The sequence below is a fragment of the Cyprinus carpio genome, chromosome A15, assembly GCF_018340385.1.
Source record: "Cyprinus carpio isolate SPL01 chromosome A15, ASM1834038v1, whole genome shotgun sequence".
Lineage (NCBI taxonomy): Eukaryota > Metazoa > Chordata > Actinopteri > Cypriniformes > Cyprinidae > Cyprinus > Cyprinus carpio.
Genome location: NC_056586.1, coordinates 13100128 through 13119726, shown reverse-complemented (window position 1 = coordinate 13119726; position 19599 = coordinate 13100128). Strand labels below are relative to the sequence as shown.

The 19599-nt window shown below is 36.0% G+C and overlaps 1 pseudogene; it reads left to right on the top strand.

Annotated features, from left to right (window-relative positions):
• The window catches only part of LOC122147779, a 55826-nt pseudogene extending 39194 nt beyond the window's left edge, over positions 1-16632 (top strand).
• Positions 16633-19599: the final 2967 nt, after the last annotated feature.

Sequence of the window (19599 nt, the reverse complement as noted above, 5' to 3'; positions counted from 1 at the left end):
ACACATTTCAGTTTTTTTTTTTTTTTTTTTTTGTGCATTTCGTCTGCGGGTCCATAAATTTCGATGGAAATTCTTACAGAAAAAAAAAAAAAAAGTGCTGTACAAGTAGTGTATCCATATCCATAAAAGTGGTCCACTGATATAGAAAAATGTATTTTTCTACTATGAACCGACTGTAACTAAACAGGTTGTATTGGCTAGACCTCAGCAAGCCTGTACCCCCCACCGGCTCAGCTAAGACTGATTGTCTCAGTGGTGCTGCAGATTTCCCAGCATGCCAACAATGACTAAGTCCTATTATGCTATAACTTCAATACAGAGATGAAGTCTTTTCGGCCCATAAGGAGGCAGAATAAAACACTCCTGGCATCATGGGGTGTCCACAGTTTTTGCTAAGTCACTCATTGTTTGGAAAAGCACATATTCACGTGCATCTCTCCAGCTGTGATTCCTGTGTCTGTGAGCTTTCACGAGCCAAGAGAGTCAGCGCAGCAGGATTTCTATATGGCAAGTGTCTCTATTCAAAAGTTAGTGGTTGAAGTAGTATGTAATTAGTTTCTGGAGATGTTTGCGGAGACCTTTAAGAAGAACTGATTTAAACTGCAGTCTTTTTGTGTCGTTTACAATGCAAATTAGACTGAATCTTTGTGTGGGAAATTTTTTTTTTTTATTAGTTATTTTTTTTTGATAGACTCAAAAGAGGAAAGAACAAGAAGTGACTTGTTTGTGGATTCTGGGATTAAGTACTTCTGCTCTCTTCTGGTTGCTTGGAGACGTAGATATTTGATTTTGATTACACTAAATCCTCTTTAGATTCCTTTTAAGATATATTAAAACCATATCTTGATATGGATACCTGAGGTTCATCATTTCACTCTGATATTATGTAACCTTTCAGTCTCGCTCACAAAACCTACCAGATTCCTAGCCTCAAAAGTAACAGGATTTCACAACATGTCTGTGTCTCTATCAGAAAGAACCTCCTGTACACAGAATTAGCTCAGAGCAGGTGAATCGAACCAGTTTGTTCAGCGATTAGATAATTAGATATATTTGTTTTTTTACTTTTTTGCTTTTTTACATAGCTGTCATGTTTACATCTCCTTCTCACAGTGGCCTTTTTTTATTTTATTTATTTATTTTTTTTTTACACCAAACATTGCTTTCTATTCACTGACTTAACTGGCCAAGTCAATGGTCATGTCATTTATAGCCTATATGATATAAAAGCATAAAAGCATTGGCTTCTTTCATGTGCCTTGATGAGCTGATCCACAATAGGAGCACAAAACCTGTCGTGAACCTATCCAGGTCACATTTCACCCCTAAATAGAAAAAAAAGTAAGAAATTATATTTTGATAAAGAAAATAACTATTTTAAACTTGAAACAATTTTCACTCAAAATTTGCTAGTAAAATTCACAAATAATTACAAAGAAATGGCATTCAATTGAACATTTTTTTTTTATAAAAATAAAAATATTTTTGACATTTATTTTTTGTGAAAATAAGCACATTTTCCCCAAACTTTTCATCCTGTGTGTCTGGATGTTTTGAATACTGGTGTAATTCCCAGTATTCCTATTAAAGTTATGTATTATAATAAATACATGAGTATTATTAGTAAATGATGATGATGATGATGATTATTATACTAATTTAACATAAAAGGCAATAAAACAAACCATATCCATGATTTCTGTATTTTCCGTAAACAATTTAGAAATGAGAATAAAAAACTAAAATTTAAAAAGTAAAAATAATTATTGTTGTTATTATTATTTACTACTACTACTAATAGTAATACTAATATTACTAATGTTAATAATGCAGCATTCATAGAATGCAGAATAGTTAAATTAAGTGATAAATAATTAAGTGAGAATTTTTCTTTTGCATCATGTTGACAATTGGGAAGCACATATACTTCACTGTCATGAAAATAATGTCGCAGTGCAAGCTAAAATATGCCCTGGACATGTTAATGATAGGTTTCATGAAATCCACCCACCCTCGGGTTTCATGTTGTTGTCTTATGGAATTTGCTAAGAAGATTGTTTTCATCAGTGTCATTTCATACATTCAACATATGCTGCCTTCTCCTCAGGTCTGAATTGTTGTGATTGGTAGAGTTTTGAATTCCTTATTCTTCCTAGAATGTTACACAAACCCGCCCTTGGTTCCTAGAAAAAAGTTTGGTGATCTCGCATTTACGCTTACTAGCACTGTGGGAATTGGATTAAGTCTCTGGCCTTTATTCTAATTCACAACTTTGCAGTCATCGGGTGTCAAAGGGTCAACTGACCAGTGTGAAAGGCAAATCCACTGTCTATTGTACAGTGAGGGGCCGGAGCAGAGCTTCCCTTCAGTCGCCGGCCCTCTTCAGCCTGGGAAAAATGGGGGAGGCAGCATGTCAATGAGGAATTAATTTTCTACCGCTCTGAAAAGGTGCTCTCAGCAACTTTTTAAAAAAGGCTTAATTGGCAGGATGATCAAATTGGGGTGAGAAACAGTCTGTTGTGTCAATACATCAGCTTTGAGGTGTATTGATTTATAGACTGATAAAAGACAAATACATATGGCTTTTTGTATATTCCTCTGTAGTTTAATAGGCTGCATTATCCACTCCAGTAGTTTTATATCTTTAATTAGGGGCCATAGTATTAAAAGTCTGCATCTGAATCATTCTGTATTGTCATTACACTCCTTATCTTAATGTGGAGAGCAATATCAAGCATTCTTGATTCTTATTGGATGGAAACAGTAATGAGGTCAGATGCAAAAATGTATAAATGTTGCTCATTAAGATGGTTCAGACAGAAGCGTGACTCACAGCTATGGGTTTATGTATGTGAAGCGTGCTGTGAGATGGGGTCATTTGAGGAAACCTTCTGCGTCATTAGTTGATGTTACAGAGTGCGCCCCCTGCTGGCCTGTACCGTGACACTTAGCAAATGCCACCTCTCAGACAAAACAGAGAAACATTACTGAATAATTATGTAGTGATACAAAATAAGTAAATTAAACATTTCATTAAACAACTTTTTTTTTTTTTTTTTTTTTTTTTGCTTGATGTGTTCCTCATATTTAATATGTATTCAGTTCATTGGAGAGCTCAGAAGTGAGTCTAGAGTCAGTGTGAGAGTTTCATCCCAGATGAAGCATCTGACACTCTTACAGCACATCAAGTTTCATGTGTTTTTATCCCTTGCTAACCTACACATTTGACTGTATATTACTGATTTAAAATGTTATCAATGTGGAAAATTGTTAAAAATTGCAATAATGATTTGTGAAAAAACCAGTAAAAAATGGGTAAATTGATTATTTTGTTTTATTTATTTATATATAAATTATTATTGTATTTTTTTTTAGTATTGTAAATTGTTAGAATTTCAATAATGATAGCAATAGTTTTAGGACAAATCAGTTAAAACTGCAATAATTTTTTATAGTTTTGAAAAACTTTTAAAATTGCTAAAAATGTTAATATACACACACACACACACACACACACACACACACACACACACACACACACACACACATTTTATTATTATTTCTAAAATGTATTTCCTTAATGTTTGTATTTATTTTATTATTGCCTGTATTGTAAAATTGTGACAATTCCAATAATCGTGATAATTATGGGCAAATTTTAATTGGCAAAAAAAAACATTTTTTTTTTGTTGAAAAAATCTGTTTAAATGGTAAAATACATTTTATGGTAACACTTTATAATAACTTTCATTAGATGCTTAACAGATCATTACGTTAATATATTCACATAGCTAGAAATATGATGTTCTTGTTAATGTTTGCTAATGAACTTTTTGATTAACATATGATTATTTAATGTAAGTTGAAATACTTACAAATTTTCAGTTCATTTGATCTTCATTTGTTGGTCTTTGTTTGTTGTGTAGACCTCTATTTACACATCTTAACAAATAATCTATGAATTATTTGTTCTTGTTTTTCCAGTATCCAATCTAAAGTGGAAACTATTCTTCATTTGCAAATGCTTATAAATGTTTACTATTCATTAATACCTTTATGAAATATACCTTTATGACATCCCATAGCACTTCTCTTTTCCTCACTCTCTCTCTCTCGCTATATTTTTTCTAAACTTCTCTGTACTCAAAGACCTTCAGAGACCTTCGCCCCTGTAATGCATTTCAGAAGATTCTTTCACCTTTACATGAGACGAGGTCATGATTGGATTCTCTGTATACAGTATGTTCTCCATACAGTCCCACCCATTTTTTTGTTTCTCTCAAATCAGTTCAGTTTAGTTACATTTACTGAATCGAATACATTCAAGATTTAACTTCATTCAAGTGTTGTATTCCCATTCAGGCAAAGTGAACTGTACTGCAGTCCTGCAACTACTGTCCAACTCTACAGTTCTAGAAAAGTAGGCCCTCAAACTCTCTCTCGTCACCATTCTGATCTTTTTCCACCAACTATTTGTTAATTGTCCAGTAATTGTGTGCGATTGGAGTCTTTAATGATTAACCGTGCACAAAATCCTGCTGTCGCGTCTTAATGAGGGACGGCTGAGACTCTGTCGTGGAAAAGCCACCTCAGCAGCAGTGCGCTTTAAAAGCCAGAGGAGTCACACAGATTAGCCGAGTAAGAGGTGGACCTGTGGACTTGTAAATAATAGAGCGGGTCATTCATACTCTAAGCCTGATTGTCCCCTCACTGTCCAGATGGCCTGCCCCGAATAAATGATTATACGGTAGGTACAATGCATACCAGTGCAGGGGCTTTAGGGCACAACTGTTTGTGGAGTCACACGGGGCTTTTTTCCTTGTTCTAACGATTATTAACAAGTACGAGCGGTCAGCGGTTTGTCGTCTGCAAATGAAATGCTTGAGAAAATGAAGGGTGGGTAGGGGGCCAATGACAGATGAAGGGTCATGTGAACACATGAAGCACACAGCAAGATACAATAGAGACTGAGAAATCCAGTGGTGTTGCTGAGTAGATGGACATTAGCATCAGTTATTATATAATTTCTCAATGTTATTTTTTTACATTTTACAATATATATTTTTTATTTTTTTACTTTTTTCATGACAGCCAAGAAAGAAAAAAAAAAAAAAAAAAAAATAAAATTAAATATATATATATAGATATAAATATACAACACACACACACACACACACACACATACACACAAACACTGGACACGGCACAACCATTACGACCACTTACAAAGCGACATTTGGACTCTGTGTCAGTACGTCATAGATAGAACGAGGCAGCAGTTTACTGTCAGGGATTTGTCTTGTTGCGCAGTGCTGCTCACGTCCGGTGTAGACATGGTGTTAGGCCCACTCCAAATGCTCTCATTGGTTGAGACGTGTACTGACGCCCATCCCAAACCAGTACTGATCAACATCCGAACTGTGACCCATGGTTTGTCTGTCTGTGTATTCAGAGTCAGTGAGCAACGGACCGCCTCACTGAGGGCAGGAGGACAAACAGGTGATGGTCGGGATGGGAGGGGTCCTTAATAATATATATATATATATATATATATATATCCTTAATAATATATATATATATATATATATATATATTTATATATATATATATATATATATATATTAGTATTATGTAACCTATTAGTTCTGGAAATTATTACTGTTTATTATAAAAAATAATTCTCTTTTGTTTTTCATAGGAGTCTTATGATTAAACACGGAATAATCTGTCACATGACATTTACATCTCGCTGAAAAATAAAACTTCCAAAATCCCCATGAAGGCAGAAATCAAGTCATTATATATTCAATTCTGCATGCTCCCAGCTGAGCAACTGCCATTGAGATGATGGGAATGCCATCTCCAGGTATATTAGAGCAACTTTAGTCCAAACTGTGGCAGACAGGGGGAGTTATTTTCTCATTTGGTGCTGTTAAAATGCTACACTGCAGCTTTCATTTAGAGCCAGCACAGTCATTCCAGTGAAGATGTGTTTATTCTGTTCTTGAGACGCATGTTTGTTTCTTGTATTTACAATCCATGTTAGTAAATCGTATCCAGTTTGGAATCATGGCAGAGTTATATTCGTTGCGGCTGGTGAGCTTGCAAGCCAGAGGGATAAATGTGTTTGCTCTTGAAGTATTTGTCCCCTCCAAACGAAATGAAACTCGGGCTTTGACAGCTCCCCCTCTCTGTGTGTGAATCATCTGTATCTGATCTCCCTGCACTAATTCCAATTTAATTGCCTGTTGCCTGCAGGCTCCTCAATAGTGGTAACAAATGGTTTGATTTTGTAGTCCTCATCAGGCAGCATTTTAAATGCAGCACTCTAACCCTACTCGAATGCCAATGAAGCCACCGAACAGCCTTGTGTTTACTAATGCTCATCCTCCCCCCGCGCTCTTGTCTCTGTTCCTCTCATATCTGATTAAAGGGGATTTGTAAGAATTGGGAGATGCATGCAGCCTCTCTCTCCTTTGCAAATGATATTGGGCCAGAACAAGCGGACCAAGCGGTCTTTTTGTATTTTCGTTTTAAGAGGCGAAGAGGTTATACACCGGATAATCTGTTTAAACAAAGTTTTGACATTAAGGTTCAGGTGTGATGTGGGAAGGTGGCTCTGGCTCTGCATGTGAAATAGGAGTCTTTGCTTTGTATGAATTAAATTAAAGCGTGCTTTATGATTAATGTGTTATCTTCAAGAGAGTGTATTTCATTAATTCTACATGAGCAGGGCTACAGAAATATCTTAGACACAACAGAGAAAAACATGCCTTTATGACCTTTTGACCCTTCATGTCTATTAACCAAATGGTTAATAGACGATTTGCTGGTTTGCATTGCCATTACTAGCAATCATGTTTGCGATTAACCTCAAGTATTTCATCCTGTAGCATTTGAATTAATTTGCAAACTGGCAAAAATTACATGAAGGAATGACCTGTTTGTAGTCTATATGATTTACATCCATACAACAGTATAGTCAGCATTTATGTAAGAAACAGCTCATCTCAATCTCATCTGGAGATTATTTTACTGTGTTCAATGATATTTTTGTTTTCTCATCATTGCATTCTGGGACAGGTGGATCCTTTCTCTCTTCTCACATCTGCCTGCTGTGTTCCTGACCTCTGACCACACTCACACACAATGAGCCAAACAACCCAACTTCAATTTTTCCCCTCCATTTCATCCTTTCTTCATCTCTGAAAGCACATATGTGACATAACAGAAAACAATAAAAATATACATAATCATAATTTACTAATTACAAATTAGATATATTAGAAAAAAAACCTAAAACAGAGCTATAAAAAAAATAATTATTTGAAGAAATTCTTGAATTATTACACGGCTCTCTGGAATACTTAATTCTGATTGGTCACAACATTCAATTAAGCAAGGCTGCGTTTATGAAAAAATAAAATGCATATATATTTCTTTTCTTATTTTATTAGTATTTAATGTAATACTAATATCTTTTATGCTTATTTCATACATGCTCTACTGTTAAAGTTGGGGGTTGGTAAGATTGTGTAATGTTTTTGAAACAAGTCTTCTATATGCTCAACAAGGCTGCATTTATTTGATCAAAAATGCAGTAATATTATGAAATATTACTACAATTTAAAATAACAGTTTTCTAATTGAATATATTTTAAAATGTAATTTATTCCTGTGATACAAAGCTGAATTTTCAGCATCATTACTCCAGTCTTCAGTGTCACATGATGCTTCAGAAATAATTATAACAAGCTGATTAGTTGCTCAAGAAACATTTCTTATTATTAGCAAAATTGAAAACAGTTGTGCTATTTATTTATTTTTTTTATATTTTGATACTTTTATCACAAAACTTGTTAAGAAATTCCCTTTTACTAAGGGAATTGCATTTTACTAAATTCCTCTTCCTGTATTTCCAGTTCAGAATTGTATAGCACGTGGGCAGTGCAATCCACATTTCCATTCATGAATTGAAAGTAAGACGATTATTAAACTCTGTATTTTACCCACCCTGATGTCTTTATGTTGGAAAACACATTAGACAGACACTTACTTTTTTAAAAATGTTCTCATCATTTTGACATGCAGGAGTGGCTGGTGACACAGCTCTTCTTCTTTTGTGTGTCTGGGTGAAGTGTACTGTGGGTAACAGGCGGCTCTGGAGTCTGTGGGAAACAGAGCAGAGCAGCTGCTGAGGAGAACCGAGTCTCTGACACTCACTCTGAGAGAGGAGCTGGCTCCATTAACAGCCCTGTTCACCCGGCTTAAGCTACTCTGTCAGCCACTTCAGAACCATTAAAGCTCTGCTGGGAGCTAGACACAGAGGATGAGGGAGGCAGAAGGAGACAGAGAGAGAGAGAAGAATGAGAAAAAATAGAAGCAGGGGGATGCTCTCAGTGGAACTGATGAGCGATGGTATAAATAGTTGGCGTTGTAGAGGTAAATTATTCCTAAAGACATTAAAACAGTAGTCAAGCCAAAGCTCCCTTCTCTCTTCACCTCGTGCTTTCTCTTACTTTAACACAGTCATCTCATATATGTATGCCTGTGCTGGATTGCCTTGGTTATTTTTTTCTTCTGAAAAGAGCTGACAACACAAAATATCTGTTATGTGTCTGATATAATGAAGCTCAAGAAATGTGTCATAATTTGTATTTCACAGAGAGATTTGCCTTGAATGTTTCTTTGGTAAATACTTTTTTTTTTTTTTTTTTTTTTTTTGGTAATTCTTGAGCTATGGTGGCGTCCAAAAGAGACTATGAAAAGGCTTATTAAATTATTATTTTATTATTGTCATTACTATTCCCTAAATGTCTTTTATTTTATTGAAGCAAGAACATCTAACCATATTTACAAAGATCAACGACACAAATGTATTACATTTGATTAGTGAACTATAAAATAGGCAGAGTCTGAAATGTTTCTACATACAATTTGGGATTTTCGTTATTTGTCAGTTATAATCATCAAAATTAAAAGAAATAAAACATTTGAAAATATATCAGTCTGTGTGTAATGAATGAACATAATATACAAGTTTCACTTTTTGAATGGAATTAGTGAAATAAATCTTTTTTGATGATATTCTAATTATATGACTAGCACCTGTGTATATATATATAAAACCCTAGAGCCCTAAAACATGTTACTTTTGTATGTATGATCTTAGTCAAAAAGTAGTTTTCAAGGTTGAATATCTTCTCCCGGCCCCTGAATGGCCCTTCGTAATCAATGTCGGCCCTTAAACTTGTAGAGAATGGAAGAGAAATTGGGCAACTTGTCAGAGTACATTTACACAAAACTCACATTACAGACGAGCTGTCAGTGAAGTGTAGAGGTTCATTTTTATGTGTCTCAGGCACTAATGCTTTTTTTTTACTCTCAGCTCTGTCGTAAATGCTGATTGATTGAGTGAGAAGTCAATCCCAGCCTGCTGTTCATGAGCCCACCACTGGGCTTTCACAAAGATTTTAAATTAGAGACAGCTTAACTTGAAAGTTAAATTATTGATTGGCCGTAGATACTGGAAGCACTGGTTTTTTTTTGCAGAAAAGAAACTAAGACAATATATCTTAGTCTCTTTAACCCCATCCATTATGAAACATATAGACTTATTCATTAATTTTGCTAAAATGTACTTAACTACAAAATGGCTGAAATCCAAATTATGCATTCTTTGCACTAAACACTAATTGAACTCCCAAACATCTTCTCATTTTGTCTCTCATCTTCAGGCTCAGACATGGCAGTGTTTTGTCTCCTATGTGGGACAGCGTTTTCCAGACCCAGAAGGCTTTGCAGCAGCACATGGAGATTCACGCCGGCATGCGCAGCTATGTCTGCAGCGAGTGCGAACGCACCTTCCCGAGCCACACAGCGCTCAAACGCCATCTCCGCTCGCATACAGGTGAGCTTTTACCTGAACATCACTCAAACCACCAATATCTGAGTCACCTAAAAGCACACATTAATGCTGAAAATTGGCAAGCGGGCCACAAGCTGAGATTGTGGCATAGTTTCAAACAGTTTAGGAGGAGCATGTTCATATAGTCTTGCTAGGGTTATATAAAACTCTTACCTTATCCTCAGACAAGCCAGATTTTTGAGTATTGACAAAGTCAGGTACATATCATAACATTTTATTCCAAAGAACCCACCACTAGATAGAAATGGGGCTAATATCTGACACATAAATTGTCAATGCCAAAGATCATTCTTCCTCAACATATTTCATGAGAATTTGTGACTTGCTTAATAATTTGGAACAAGCTCTTCAAGTAGGGTTTCCATTTACCTAAGAAGACCTGGCAAACTATTGACCAAAACCTGTATGAGATTGATACCAGTTTATCTAAAAAGATGTGAAAAAACCACACAAACAAAAATCTGACTCTTTATTGTACCAAAATCCTTTTGATATATCACTGAATAATAATTTAGAACGCGCGGTTGTATTAAAGGCCCAGTGCTATCATGACTGGCATGCAACAAATAGAGTGATAGTTTGCTCAAATAATGGATATTGTGTCTTTAACTTAACTCAAGCTCCTATCTGAAAAAAAAATATTCAGAGCCAAAAACCTCTCAAACTTTGTCAATCCAGATGCCTCCCCCCTGTAACTTGTAAACAAAACTTTGTCTCCCTACAGTCCCGTGGGCGGGCCATCTGAGGCTCAGACTATCTTCTGACGGTCTTTTGTCTCTTTCTCTACCTTTCACTTCTCCTCATCGTTTCCTTCAGGGTACCTTGAAGCTTAAGTCAAGCCCCTCTATTACAGACATCAGGTCAAACCTGACCTTTTTTACCATTCTACATTATGAGAATTTCTGAGTGTGACAATTTAGTTATCAAATGACCCAAAAACTATGACAAAAAGAGGAGATTTAGGTGGAAGAAGGACATTTGGTAAGGTGGCACTGAGAAAGTGCATTCTTATTCTTGTTATTGTAACAGGTAGGATTACAATATATTGAACATGCTCCTGCAAACATTTGCTACAAACTAAATAAATATGAATCGACACCCATTACAATTTGTTTATTATATCAGTGTACTTTGTATAAGCATGTTTAACAGTTATCTCTGTTTTGAAGATTTAATCCATATGGTCTGGCAGTGAACAGAAAGAGCACAAAATCGCCCCTACTCCATTAACTTGCAAGAGTGCATCTTTCTCTCACTTTTGCTCTTTCTGACCTGAAATACCAGTAATATTGTCAGAGTCAGTTGAAGTCTAGACTCAGCGTGTACATTTTTGATAAGAGAGGCCAGAAATTAAGTGAGTTTGTTTTTTTAAAGAGTCGAGGCATTAAGTATGCACTCCATTCGCCACAGACTGCTACATGAGTTTTTTCCAGAAATTCAACATCTGAAAGCACATTCTGACTTCCTAACGGAGTTGAGTAAATGTCAACTTCTGTAGCTATTTCAAAAAGCAAAATCTGATTTTTCCTCCACTTGAATTGCAAGAGTTTTTAAAACAACTTACAGAAGTGAAACATAAACTTAGTTACTAAAAATTGTGGTGTTTTTATATCAACATCTTCAAGAGTTCATTTCCCCAGACACTTCCTTGCCAGCATTTCTAAATAGCCTAAAATGTCCGGGTTTGGCTTTGTTTCCCTAATGATTTCATACTTGCTGAAGGTATTTACTGGAAAAGTATGTCTGACCAATAACATGCGGGGCGTTTTACATAATCGCCAAGCCATGGTGTGCAATAACAAGGGATCTACAGAGAACGGTCAAAGCCATGCAAATATGCATACATATAATGTATGAGAACTGTAGAGAACATGTCAATAGGGAAACAAAGCCAAATCCCTGACATTTTTGGAAATTTATAAATACTTTCAAAGCTTAGGGATACTTATTGACAGTCTTAGTGCACTCTCATTTAAATAAACATAGTCTTAAGATGTTTATCCTAAAATAAACAAGCATGAAAAAATGAGGCCACTGTTGCTCTAACAAGAGCTCTTTATGTGGAAACTGGAAATCAGATATCAATTTGGTTTTGGAAGGTCATATTGAAGGTCTCTGACTTTTGGTTAAAATTTTTACAGTACAGTAGGTCGCAATTTGCTCTCTATTTAATTAAAATGCTATTTAAAAAGCAAGGTATTCAAAAGATCTTGTTTTGTTTGATAGTATGTTCCAAATAGTTTTTGCAGCAATGCCAAGAACCATTTTTGGCTCCCCCAAAGACCCTTGCAGTAAACAGTTCTTAAAAGAGCCATGTTTTTCTTAGTAAGAAGAACAGTATATTGACAGTAACTTTTTTTCCAACTTACAGAACGTTTGGTGGAATGGAAAGATTCCACGGATGTTAAAGGTTCTTTGTGGAACCATCAATGTGAATAAAGAACCTTTATTTTTTAAGAGTGTAGTATCATACAGGGCTTCTTATCTAGCTTACCCCAAAAGCCTCCCTTGCTCTGCCAGTGTTGTCAGAAAAAAACAGCATTTTAACCAGAGTTTTGGCTGGTAAACAACAATGATATTAATCTGCCAGCACTAACCAGAGTAAATCATCAGCTCTACCAGTCTTTTCGGCTTGAATATGTCATGATGCAACAACACAAAAAACATAACTTATAAATAAAAAAGAACCTTAGATGTAATTTGCCACACAACACAACAAGTACCTACCTGTATATTTTCATACCATCCTGCATTGTATTTACAATGTGAGAAGCAAATCAAACAATAGGCTGCGTGCGTCTCCAGTTGCTCCTCTCTCCATTCTGCACATGTAGCCTGTTCTCATTAATATGCCATTCCTGTTCGCTCTCCATTTCACTGCCAGGCCATTTGCAGACAGTGGCGGCTGTCTATGTTCACAGCTGTGTTTGATGGTACAGAGCACAAAGCTCACATTGCTTATGGCACAGACAGTCTCTGCAGGTCGCTTGGCCTTGACTTTTAAGCCATTTTGTCAGGCATTGCAAAGCTTATTCAATATTTAACAAAGCTTATGTAAAAATCACTCCATTTTATTTATTATGGAACAGTAGTAATGTCTAACTAAAAATCTATTATTGTCAATAAACACTTTGACACCACGTTTAACTTCCAGTTTGACATTGTCTGCACAATAATAGACATTCAAGCATGGAAAAGCACCAAAGCTGATACCTGTGGATATTTCCTCCAACGTGTGGTAGTCAGTGCAAGTGGACATGTTCAGAATGCGCACGCATAGATGGCGTTAGCGCATTAAATGCATGCCTGTGGTGTTGTGATATGGCCTTGTGCCTGCTGCCCGGCCTCTGGGCAATTAACTTTAATGACAGACAGGCTGGAGGGCTTTCAGAAGGTGCACTGGATAAGTTGAATACAGATGCATAAAGACTGCCACTCTATCTATCATTCTCACATATCTGTTCACTAGGGATTCTCATCTCTCCCAGTCTGCTTTTTTTTTTTCTCTTAGCCCAGATAGAAACCCATTCATCTTCAGGCAGAAGTGTATTTGAATGTGAAACAGTGGGTTGTGATTGGCTTAGAGAACGCGCTCTGGGAATTTTCTGCATTGTCTCTTAAGATGAGGAGTTTAAGTCAGGAGCATGACGGAACATATTAACAACAAGAGATGCAATTTATTCCCGTGCACGGGCTACCACTCTGGACAGGGAGATAATGAAGAGCATAGGTTCACCGCCGATGACTTTTAAAGCCACGGCCCGCGGGGCTGAACTGTATTAAATATTTGCGAGTCTTTATATGCCGCTGCTGTCTTGAGGAAATGCTATGAGGGGCTTTAGTCAGAGCGGGAAAGTAATTAGCAAATCGGCCGGCGTTTGAAATCACCACATATCCAGACCTCGTACTGATCAATGACATTAGAACAGCCAGCGGAGAGAAATGTACCGGATACTTCCCTTCAGAACCTTGTGATGTTTACTCGATATTAATAACTCTGGTGGTATATATGCAACAAATCCTTGAATCTGGCCCCAGGACCATGAAACAAAAGAGAGGAAAAATATAATTACAATAAATAAAGTGAAGTGATAATCAAAATAAATGCATATTGAAAGAGGTGGCCTTGCTGTGTGTTTTGGATTCATTTAAAAAGAACCGACTTATAAGCATAATTTGTTCCTGAAATCTGACCTACATTGGTAGCACAGTATGGTTGTGAAATGAACACACCACACTGTTCCCGGCTGTCTGTTTTTATTTATCATTAATTCCCTGCTCTTTGGCTGAAAAAAGCCAATTTTTCTCCATTCAAATGCTTTTCTAGAATAAAAAAACCACTTCTCTCAATTAAAAAATGCATTCAGATGAATAACTTTATATCATTGTTTCTCTGCACGTTTAGGTGACCATCCGTTTGAGTGCGAGTTCTGCGGCAGCTGCTTCCGTGACGAGAGCACACTGAAGGGTCACAAGCGCATCCACACCGGAGAGAAAAGCCTTATGAATGTAACGGCTGCGGCAAAGAAGTTCAGCCTCAAGCACCAGCTGGAGACCACTACCGTGTCCACACAGGTTCAAGCTACTTTCATTCTAAAGCTTAAATAGCATTTCACCTCATCTGCACAGACCTGCGGGTCCAGCGCTGATGATGACCGCTTCACTTTAACAGTGATTCCCAAAGCCGTTGGAAGCTCACAGTTTAATAAATACACACTGAAAACACACTGACATGTTCTTCCCAAGTTAGAGATCATTGTCACGCCAGCATGGTGCCTTCTAGCAAATATGATATAGTTTTAAAACAAGGCAACAGTTTTATAAAATGATAACTGAATTGGATTACGTTATAAGGCCACAGTTTTACACCACGAAGAATTCAGATCTTGACATTTTCAGGTCCACACTAGATTAAATTCCTTGTATAAGGGCCTATATTTTGTTCTGTCATGGGTGGCATATTAAATCTTCCGGGCTGCTCTGAGCTGGATTACAGGCTGATTGCTGCTGCTGCTCTCTGGCCCTCAATAAGGCAGCTGCTAAAGCAAACCTATCAGGAGGCCTGTCAAATAATTGCCTGTCTTTGTGTCAAGCGGGGCTGCGGCCACATGAGACCCCGGGGCAGGTTTGAAGATAACAAGAGCAGAAACTCTCGGTTCTGAAAGGCCACTGCTCCTTTCACACAACCAGCCGGAGAATCACTGGACATTTACACTTGCTGTCAATGGGGTGGATCAATACTCGGTTTGCTGTGCTCAGTGGCAGGCAGCACACCCATGGGTGCTCTACACATCTGTCGTTCCCGTCCTGGACAGCAGGTGGCATCTTAACCTCACCTTATCAGACAGGAAGCAGAGCTAGTATGGAAAATCTAGAATCTGTCGCTATCCTGATAATATTTCATCAGTACTGCCCAGTCTTTTTTTTTTTTTTTTCATTGAACATTTTCCGAAAAGTTTTTAAAAACATTTTTTAAGATGAAAAGTTATGTTTTAGAAATATCGTGAACGATTAATTATAATAAATTATGTCAAATTATCTGATATTTTAAGAGTCCTATTGACACAGTTTTGGTTTGGTTTTCTTTGTGATGTAATTACAAAACTTAAGAATTTTTTTTTTTTTTAATTAATAAGCAATGAGGCATTTTTCATTTATTTTTATTTTTTTAAATATTTTTAAACATTTTCTTAAGGAATGGTAAATAAAAGAAACTACTTAAAAGGTTTTCTTTTCAAAGAATTGCTTGTTTAAAAAAAAAATTATTATTAATTCAGAAATTAAAAAAATGCTCATTATAAGCAAAGGTGCAGTTAAGTCACTGTATCTATGAAAATTACATTTTTATTTATTTATGCAGAAATTTTATTTCAGTATCACTGATATGCTATTACAGTTTTTAATTAGTTTTTACTGTAAATGTACATTTTTATTAGTTGTATTTTGAATTATTTGATTTTATTTATATATTTTCTGATTTTATTAGTTTTTTAATTAGTTTTTACAGTTTTTACATTATTTTTAGAATTTCAATATTTTATTTTCAGCATAGTAGTTAATAGTTTAGGATTTACTTACTGAAGCTGAAATAAGATGCTTTTTATATAAATTTTTATTTCATATTTTTTATTTTAACATTAAAATAATGAAATAAAATAAACGTCTTTTTGTGTATTTATTTATTTATTTATTTTACAGTTAATGTTTATTTTAAATAACAAAAATATCTTGTATGATTTTAGTTTTACTTTAATTAACAATAATAACCCTGGAATAAATTCATAGATCCAAACATTATCCTCACATTAGGAACCCGGTAAAATGAGCTGTGATTCCTATTTTTCATGCTGACTTTATATAACACAGCTGTTTCTGTCATTTTCACATTATTGGAAGTTTGAAATGTTCTGTACTTGTTCTCTACAGGTGAGAAGCCGTTGAGTGCAAGCTGTGCCACCAGCGCTCGGCGGGACTACTCCGCCATGATTTAAACAACCTGCGTACCCACAACGGTGCTTCACCCTACCAGTGCACCATCTGCCAGGAGTACTGCCCCAGCCTCTCGTCCATGCAGAAGCACATGAGGGCCACAAGCCTGAGGACGTGCCCCCAGACTGGAGGATAGAGAAGACCTACCTGTACCTCTGCTACGTTTGAGACAGGGCAACAAAAAAACGGAATGGGAAAGTAGCAAGATACACCCAAGGACAATTTCACCTGAAGGTTTGCTTTCAGTCCTGGCCAAAGACGGTGAGAGGGCGTGCTCAGAGTGATTAAATGTGATGTGGAATTTTTGTTTGTGACATGCATTTGTGCACATTTTTAGGATGTAACAGCACTCAAAAATGTTTATAAAATGGAAATGTGATATGTGTTAAAGAGATATGAATTTTCAGAAAGTGTGACGAGAATACATATGATTGCATTCCACTCTGTTAATTGGAGAAATTCACTGCATGATCATACTCAGTAATGTTTTATTCAGATAAGGATCCCCGCACTTTTTCTCCATGGACAACCCCATAAGCCATAGATTTTTCGAGACCCCATGAAATCTCCAAGTGGGTGGGGAATGTCATAGGGATCATCCAGTAGTCTTTAAGGTTGCATCACAACCATGATTTTAAATGCAATCCGCTAAAGGTCAACCTTTTAGAATATGCTAGAAACCTTATAGCGTTACACACATGGACTCAAATAAGCCTCATATTTTGATTTCATAATGGGGATCTAAATGGCAGCTATTATGAGTCTAATAAAAAAACATGGACCAAGCTTTTAAAACTCACACACATGATGAAATAGAGGAGCTGAACACATTTAGCGAATTAATTTAGGCGCTTTTTTTAGTAATTGTCCCTTAAGTTCATTATTAGACTCTCTAGTACTCAATTTTCTTTTTTATAAATACATGCGAGGAAATGCACAGAGTTGAACCCATTAGTCATTTTCTTTAAAGCATAATAAAGTGCTTAACAAAACAGCTTTTCTCAGAGGTACATCCAAAATTGTGCTGCCAAGCAACTGTAGTGGATGTTCAGGGACATTTATTTCAACCTTAAATAAACTACACTGTGCACTTTCAGAGTTTCAGAGGCCCATTTTTGTTGTTTTCCAGCACCACATTCTGCATTTAGTGCATTTAGACGAAGCCAGAGAGGTGAATCTCTGTAATTTGCTTTCATTTCAGTCACTTTAACACCAAATAATACAGCATGTCAGTTGATTTCATTTTAACTTTCACATGGTAACATGACAATATCACAGTTTTGCAACTGCAGGCATTTTAGTCTAATGAAATGTTAGTATCATACTCAGAAATCAATTTATGAATTAAAAGAGATTTTATTTTTTATTATTAAAAACCATAATGCAGTATATGTTTCTCCAGTCTTCTGCTGAGGATACTTTTAGTTAGCTCGCAGTTTTAGTTTGTGTTCTGTCATCTATTTCAACGTTTTACTTGAATTGCCTAATTTTGTTACCTCACATGCTAGATTTATTTTTGTACTAGTCTTGTCTCTCATTTCCTGCTGAGCTTTGTTTAAAAGCTGTACAATGCATTCAGAATACCACATCATCAGTCCCACACAGAATTCGAGAGATCCCGCAATTTTAAGCAAAATTGGAACGTTTGTTCGCAACATTCTATATATCTGCCACTTATGTGTTTATGTTTTGGGTCAACTGGTAAATGATTTAGTAAGACTGTAGTACTTTACATTTAAAGTGTTTTACTATTTTTAAATCTATTCTGCACTGCTGGAGTTTTCTTAAAAAAATCAGTAAAGGCGTGGTCACATTTGCAATTGTTTGGCGAATTTCAACAGGCAAAATTACAATACGCACTCGTGGCAATACGTAACTATTTTATGTTCTGGCAAATTTGTGACTAATTTGTGTAAATTTGTTATTTATAGATTTTTGTATTATCTGCTTACACCCCACTGATCGTAAAGTTTATGGGTGGACCTTCATGCTTACTATTTTATTTTTCTAAAAAATAGTCCATTTCCGGAATAAGTCACATTGGTACAAATTCATACAAAATTATCATAAAAGTCGGGTTGGAATCTTTTCAATAGGAATCAACATAATCTGGAATTTCACATGAGGGCAAAAGATTTACACTTTCTCAGATTTCGCAACAGGTTCAACTTGGTCATGCGAATTTGCCTCATTGACCAACAGAAAGCTGGTTTGAAAATGACTTCTGTGTGAGCCGTGCTTCATCTGCTTATGGCCCACTGACGCTTACGTTAAGGGATGGACCTTCATGCTTATGTTTATTTTCTAAAAAATCATGTTTTTCATACAAATAACATCTTATGCATTCATACGATATTACCACCTCGGAGTCTTCACAATGTGCAAAATCACAGATCATTACAGTATTGTCAGTGGCCCCCCGGGGTGATTTTTTTTTTGTTTGTTTTGTTTTTTTTTTGCTGTGAAATTTGGATATTGTAACCACACCTTAAATTCCGTCTGGGTCTGTGAATTATTCAGTGGTATTTTAGCATTGAGCGTCGTAGGCTACTAGTGTGCATATCTGCCTCTCAGCCATCTGTTTCAGGGCTACCTCTACTCTGCTCTCAGTTTTGCACTAAAGCAATAGCAAACTTTTGTTTTGCTTGTAACTAGCATTTTCATTTATGCCCAATCTCATGTTTCCATTCACTAAAAAAAACAAACAAAAAAAAAACAGCCCGGTTCGGGGGAAAAGGTCATTCGTCATTATATTTACACTCCTTTCAATGAAATATATTCAACCTGAAAGGGTAGATGCATACATTCTAGATGACTTCAGAATAGTGTTTAGAAAAATGTTTAGTTATTATTAGACACTTGAGGAGATAAACTTGAAAACAATGTGAATAAAATGATGTTTTTATGTGAAAATTATTCAAGCAGTAAGTCATCAGAGATGCAGTATTGATGCGTGCAGTTATGTGGGGATGTTCACTAGAGAAAACAAAAACGAATAGGTGATTTCCTGTGAAAATAAATCTCTCGACAAGAGCCAAACGCGGCACTTTGATAAAGGGAAGATGTTGTATTTTTGTACGGGGTATTGTGCGACCCGTTCTTTTTTGTTTATTTTGAGTGAGGCAAATATTTTTACAGTATCTTTTTCATTTGTGCTTGTTCTTGATTTGAGTGGAAAGTTG